Raw genomic sequence first — 6,835 nt, 5'->3', positions numbered from 1 at the left:
CTGCCTGGTTTCCTGCGGGTCCTGCCTGGTTTCCTGCGGGTCCTGCCTGGTTTCCTGCGGGTCCTGCCTGGTTTCCTGCGGGTCCTGTCTGGTTTCCTGCGGGTCCTGCCTGGTTTCCTGCGGGTCCTGCCTTGTTTCCTGCGGGTCCTGTCTGGTTTCCTGCGGGTCCTGCCTGGTTTCCTGCGGGTCCTGCCTTGTTTCCTGCGGGTCCTGTCTGGTTTCCTGTGGGTCCTGTCTGGTTTCCTGCGGGTCCTGTCTGGTTTCCTGCGGGTCCTGCCTGGTTTCCTGCGGGTCCTGCCTTGTTTCCTGTGGGTCCTGCCTGGTTTCCTGTGGGTCCTGCCTGGTTTCCTGCGGGTCCTGTCTGGTTTCCTGTGGGTCCTGCCTGGTTTCCTGCGGGTCCTGCCTTGTTTCCTGCGGGTCCTGTCTGGTTTCCTGCGGGTCCTGCCTGGTTTCCTGCGGGTCCTGCCTTGTTTCCTGCGGGTCCTGTCTGGTTTCCTGTGGGTCCTGTCTGGTTTCCTGCGGGTCCTGTCTGGTTTCCTGCGGGTCCTGCCTGGTTTCCTGCGGGTCCTGCCTTGTTTCCTGCGGGTCCTGCCTGGTTTCCTGCGGGTCCTGCCTGGTTTCCTGTGGGTCCTGCCTTGTTTCCTGCGGGTCCTGCCTGGTTTCCTGCGGGTCCTGTCTGGTTTCCTGCGGGTCCTGTCTGGTTTCCTGCGGGTCCTGCCTGGTTTCCTGCGGGTCCTGCCTGGTTTCCTGCGGGTCCTGCCTGGTTTCCTGCGGGTCCTGTCTGGTTTCCTGCGGGTCCTGTCTGGTTTCCTGTGGGTCCTGCCTGGTTTCCTGCGGGTCTTGCCTGGTTTTCTGCGGGTCCTGCCTGGTTTCCTGTGGGTCCTGCCTGGTTTCCTGCGGGTCCTGCCTGGTTTCCTGCGGGTCCTGCCTGGTTTCCTGCGGGTCCTGCCTGGTTTCCTGCGGGTCCTGCCTGGTTTCCTGCGGGTCCTGTCTGGTTTCCTGTGGGTCCTGTCTGGTTTCCTGCGGGTCCTGCCTGGTTTCCTGCGGGTCTTGCCTGGTTTTCTGCGGGTCCTGCCTGGTTTCCTGTGGGTCCTGCCTGGTTTCCTCTTGGGTCCTGCCTGGTTTCCTGCGGGTCCTGTCTGGTTTCCTGCGGGTCCTGTCTGGTTTCCTGCGGGTCCTGTCTGGTTTCCTGCGGGTCCTGCCTGGTTTCCTGCGGGTCCTGCCTGGTTTCCTGCGGGTCCTGCCTGGTTTCCTGCGGGTCCTGTCTGGTTTCCTCGGGTCCTGTCTGGTTTCCTGCGGGTCCTGCCTGGTTTCCTGCGGGTCCTGCCTGGTTTCTGCGGGTCCTGCCTGGTTTCCTGCGGGTCCTGCCTGGTTTCCTGCGGGTCCTGCCTGGTTTCCTGCGGGTCCTGTCTGGTTTCCTGCGGGCTGTCTGGTTTCCTGCGGGTCCTGCCTGGTTTCCTGCGGGTCCTGTCTGGTTTCCTGTGGGTCCTGTCTGGTTTCCTGTGGGTCCTGTCTGGTTTCCTCGGGTCCTGCCTGGTTTCCTGCGGGTCCTGTCTGGTTTCCTGTGGGTCCTGTCTGGTTTTCCTCACGGGTCCTGCCTGGTTTCCTGCGGGTCCTGTCTGGTTTCCTGCGGGTCCTGCCTGGTTTCCTGCGGGTCCTGCCTGGTTTCCTGCGGGTCCTGCCTGGTTTCCTGCGGGTCCTGTCTGGTTTCCCTGTGGGTCCTGCCTGGTTTCCTGCGGGTCCTGCCTGGTTTCCTGCGGGTCCTGTCTGGTTTCCTGCGGGTCCTGTCTGGTTTCCTGTGGGTCCTGCCTGGTTTCCTGCGGGTCCTGTCTGGTTTCCTGCGGGTCCTGTCTGGTTTCCTGCGGGTCCTGCCTGGTTTCTCTTGGGTCCTGCCTGGTTTCCTGTGGGTCCTGCCTGGTTTCCTGTGGGTCCTGCCTGGTTTCCTGCGGGTCCTGTCTGGTTTCCTGCGGGTCCTGCCTGGTTTCCTCGGGTCCTGCCTTGTTTCCTCGGGTCCTGTCTGGTTTCCTGCGGGTCCTGCCTGGTTTCCTGCGGGTCCTGCCTTGTTTCCTGCGGGTCCTGTCTGGTTTCCTGTGGGTCCTGTCTGGTTTCCTGCGGGTCCTGTCTGGTTTCCTGCGGGTCCTGCCTGGTTTCCTGCGGGTCCTGCCTTGTTTCCTGGGTCTGCCTGGTTTCCTGTGGGTCCTGCCTGGTTTCCTGTGGGTCCTGTCTGGTTTCCTGTGGGTCCTGCCTGGTTTCCTGCGGGTCCTGCCTTGTTTCCTGCGGGTCCTGTCTGGTTTCCTGCGGGTCCTGCCTGGTTTCCTGCGGGTCCTGCCTTGTTTCCTGCGGGTCCTGTCTGGTTTCCTGTGGGTCCTGTCTGGTTTCCTGCGGGTCCTGTCTGGTTTCCTGCGGGTCCTGCCTGGTTTCCTCGGGTCCTGCCTTGTTTCCTGCGGGTCCTGCCTGGTTTCCTGCGGGTCCTGCCTGGTTTCCTGTGGGTCCTGCCTTGTTTCCTGCGGGTCCTGCCTGGTTTTCCGGGTCCTGTCTGGTTTCCTGCGGGTCCTGTCTGGTTTCCTGCGGGTCCTGCCTGGTTTCCTGCGGGTCCTGCCTGGTTTCCTGCGGGTCCTGCCTGGTTTCCTGCGGGTCCTGTCTGGTTTCCTGCGGGTCCTGTCTGGTTTCCTGTGGGTCCTGCCTGGTTTCCTGCGGGTCTTGCCTGGTTTTCTGCGGGTCCTGCCTGGTTTCCTGTGGGTCCTGCCTGGTTTCCTGCGGGTCCTGCCTGGTTTCCTGCGGGTCCTGCCTGGTTTCCTGCGGGTCCTGCCTGGTTTCCTGCGGGTCCTGCCTGGTTTCCTGCGGGTCCTGTCTGGTTTCCTGCGGGTCCTGTCTGGTTTCCTGCGGGTCCTGCCTGGTTTCCTGCGGGTCTTGCCTGGTTTTCTGCGGGTCCTGCCTGGTTTCCTGTGGGTCCTGCCTGGTTTCCTGCGGGTCCTGCCTGGTTTCCTGCGGGTCCTGTCTGGTTTCCTGCGGGTCCTGTCTGGTTTCCTGCGGGTCCTGTCTGGTTTCCTGCGGGTCCTGCCTGGTTTCCTGCGGGTCCTGTCTGGTTTCCTGCGGGTCCTGTCTGGTTTCCTGTGGGTCCTGTCTGGTTTCCTACGGGTCCTGCCTGGTTTCCTGCGGGTCCTGTCTGGTTTCCTGTGGGTCCTGTCTGGTTTCCTACGGGTCCTGCCTGGTTTCCTGCGGGTCTGTCTGGTTTCCTGCGGGTCCTGCCTGGTGCGGGTCCTGCCTGGTTTTCTGCGGGTCCTGCCTGGTTTCCTGCGGGTCCTGCCTGGTTTCCTGCGGGTCCTGCCTGGTTTCCTGCGGGTCCTGTCTGGTTTCCTGCGGGTCCTGTCTGGTTTCCTGCGGGTCCTGTCTGGTTTCCTGCGGGTCCTGCCTGGTTTCCTGCTTGGGTCCTGTCTGGTTTCCTGCGGGTCCTGTCTGGTTTCCTGTGGGTCCTGTCTGGTTTCCTCGGGTCCTGCCTGGTTTCCTGCGGGTCCTGTCTGGTTTCCTGTGGGTCCTGTCTGGTTTCCTACGGGTCCTGCCTGGTTTCCTGCGGGTCCTGTCTGGTTTCCTGCGGGTCCTGCCTGGTTTCCTGCGGGTCCTGCCTGGTTTCCTGCGGGTCCTGTCTGGTTTCCTGCGGGTCCTGCCTGGTTTCCTGCGGGTCCTGCCTGGTTTCCTCGGGTCCTGTCTGGTTTCCTGCGGGTCCTGTCTGGTTTCCTGGGGTCCTGCCTGGTTTCCTCGGGTCCTGTCTGGTTTCCTGCGGGTCCTGCCTGGTTTCCTGCGGGTCCTGCCTGGTTTCCTGCGGGTCCTGCCTGGTTTCCTGCGGGTCCTGCCTGGTTTCCTGCGGGTCCTGCCTGGTTTCCTGCGGGTCCTGTCTGGTTTCCTGCGGGTCCTGCCTGGTTTCCTCGGGTCCTGTCTGGTTTCCTGTGGGTCCTGCCTGGTTTCCTCGGGTCCTGTCTGGTTTCCTGCGGGTCCTGCCTGCTTTCCTCGGGTCCTGCCTGGTTTCCTGCGGGTCCTGCCTGGTTTCCTGCGGGTCCTGCCTGGTTTCCTGCGGGTCCTGCCTGGTTTCCTGCGGGTCCTACCTGGTTTCCTGCGGGTCCTGCCTGGTTTCCTGCGGGTCCTGCCTGGTTTCCTGCGGGTCTTGCCTGGTTTCCTGCGGGTCCTGCCTGGTTTCCTGTGGGTCCTGCCTGGTTTCCTGCGGGTCCTGCCTGGTTTCCTGCGGGTCCTGTCTGGTTTCCTGTGGGTCCTGCCTGGTTTCCTGCGGGTCCTGTCTGGTTTCCTGCGGGTCCTGTCTGGTTTCCTGCGGGTCCTGCCTGGTTTCCTGTGGGTCCTGCCTGGTTTCCTGTGGGTCCTGTCTGGTTTCCTGCGGGTCCTGCCTGGTTTCCTCCGGGTCCTGTCTGGTTTCCTGCGGGTCCTGCCTGGTTTCCTGCGGGTCCTGCCTGGTTTCCTGCGGGTCCTGCCTGGTTTCCTGCGGGTCCTGCCTGGTTTCCTCTTGGGTCAAGTCTGGTTTCCTCGGGTCCTGTCTGGTTTCCTGTGGGTCCTGCCTGGTTTCCTGCGGGTCTTGCCTGGTTTTCTGCGGGTCCTGCCTGGTTTCCTGTGGGTCCTGCCTGGTTTCCTGTGGGTCCTGCCTGGTTTCCTGTGGGTCCTGTCTGGATTCCTGTAGGTCCTGCCTGGTTTCCTGTGGGTCCTGCCTGGTTTCCTGCGGGTCCTGCCTGGTTTTCCTGCGGGTCCTGTCTGGTTTCCTGGGTCCTGTCTGGTTTCCTGCGGGTCCTGCCTGGTTTCCCGGGTCCTGCCTGGTTTCCTCGGGTCCTGTCTGGTTTTCCTGCGGGTCCTGCCTGGTTTCTCTCACGGGTCCTGCCTGGTTTCCTGGGGTCTGTCTGGTTTCCTGCGGGTCCTGTCTGGTTTCCTGCGGGTCCTGCCTGGTTTCCTGCGGGTCCTGTCTGGTTTCCTGCGGGTCCTGCCTGGTTTCCTGCGGGTCCTGCCTGGTTTCCTGCGGGTCCTGCCTGGTTTCCTGCGGGTCCTGCCTGGTTTCCTCATGGGTCCTGCCTGGTTTCCTGCGGGTCCTGTCTGGTTTCCTGCGGGTCCTGCCTGGTTTCCTGCGGGTCCTGTCTGGTTTCCTGTGGGTCCTGCCTGGTTTCCTGCGGGTCCTGTCTGGTTTCCTGCGGGTCCTGCCTGCTTTCCTGCGGGTCCTGCCTGGTTTCCTGCGGGTCCTGCCTGGTTTCCTGCGGGTCCTGCCTGGTTTCCTGCGGGTCCTGCCTGGTTTCCTGCGGGTCCTACCTGGTTTCCTGCGGGTCCTGCCTGGTTTCCTGCGGGTCCTGCCTGGTTTCCTGCGGGTCTTGCCTGGTTTCCTGCGGGTCCTGCCTGGTTTCCTGTGGGTCCTGCCTGGTTTCCTGCGGGTCCTGCCTGGTTTCCTGCGGGTCCTGTCTGGTTTCCTGTGGGTCCTGCCTGGTTTCCTGCGGGTCCTGTCTGGTTTCCTGCGGGTCCTGTCTGGTTTCCTGCGGGTCCTGCCTGGTTTCCTGTGGGTCCTGCCTGGTTTCCTGTGGGTCCTGTCTGGTTTCCTGCGGGTCCTGCCTGGTTTCCTCCGGGTCCTGTCTGGTTTCCTGCGGGTCCTGCCTGGTTTCCTGCGGGTCCTGCCTGGTTTCCTGCGGGTCCTGCCTGGTTTCCTGCGGGTCCTGCCTGGTTTCCTGCGGGTCAAGTCTGGTTTCCTGCGGGTCCTGTCTGGTTTCCTGTGGGTCCTGCCTGGTTTCCTGCGGGTCTTGCCTGGTTTTCTGCGGGTCCTGCCTGGTTTCCTGTGGGTCCTGCCTGGTTTCCTGTGGGTCCTGCCTGGTTTCCTGTGGGTCCTGTCTGGATTCCTGTAGGTCCTGCCTGGTTTCCTGTGGGTCCTGCCTGGTTTCCTGCGGGTCCTGCCTGGTTTCCTGCGGGTCCTGTCTGGTTTCCTGCGGGTCCTGTCTGGTTTCCTGCGGGTCCTGTCTGGTTTCCTGTGGGTCCTGCCTGGTTTCCTGTGGGTCCTGTCTGGTTTCTTGTGGGTCCTGTCTGGTTTCCTGCGGGTCCTGCCTGGTTTCCTGCGGGTCCTGCCTGGTTTCCTGCGGGTCCTGCCTGGTTTCCTGCGGGTCCTGCCTGGTTTCCTGCGGGTCCTGCCTGGTTTCCTGTGGGTCCTGTCTGGTTTCCTGCGGGTCCTGTCTGGTTTCCTGTGGGTCCTGCCTGGTTTCTTGTGGGTCCTGCCTGGTTTCTTGTGGGTTCTGTCTGGTTTCCTGCGGGTCCTGCCTGGTTTCCTGTGGGTCCTGTCTGGTTTCCTGCGGGTCCTGTCTGGTTTCCTGCGGGTCCTGCCTGGTTTCCTGCGGGTCCTGCCTGGTTTCCTGCGGGTCCTGCCTGGTTTCCTGTGGGTCCTGTCTGGTTTCCTGCGGGTCCTGTCTGGTTTCCTGTGGGTCCTGCCTGGTTTCCTGCGGGTCTTGCCTGGTTTTCTGCGGGTCCTGCCTGGTTTCCTGTGGGTCCTGCCTGGTTTCCTGTGGGTCCTGCCTGGTTTCCTGTGGGTCCTGTCTGGATTCCTGTAGGTCCTGCCTGGTTTCCTGTGGGTCCTGCCTGGTTTCCTGCGGGTCCTGCCTGGTTTCCTGCGGGTCCTGTCTGGTTTCCTGCGGGTCCTGTCTGGTTTCCTGCGGGTCCTGTCTGGTTTCCTGCGGGTCCTGTCTGGTTTCCTGTGGGTCCTGCCTGGTTTCCTGTGGGTCCTGTCTGGTTTCTTGCGGGTCCTGTCTGGTTTCCTGCGGGTCCTGCCTGGTTTCCTGCGGGTCCTGCCTGGTTGTCCTGCGGGTCCTGCCTGGTT

The sequence above is a fragment of the Oncorhynchus nerka genome, linkage group LG27 (assembly GCF_034236695.1).
Source record: "Oncorhynchus nerka isolate Pitt River linkage group LG27, Oner_Uvic_2.0, whole genome shotgun sequence".
NCBI classification, from domain to species: domain Eukaryota; kingdom Metazoa; phylum Chordata; class Actinopteri; order Salmoniformes; family Salmonidae; genus Oncorhynchus; species Oncorhynchus nerka.
Note: the sequence above shows the minus strand (reverse complement) of the source record.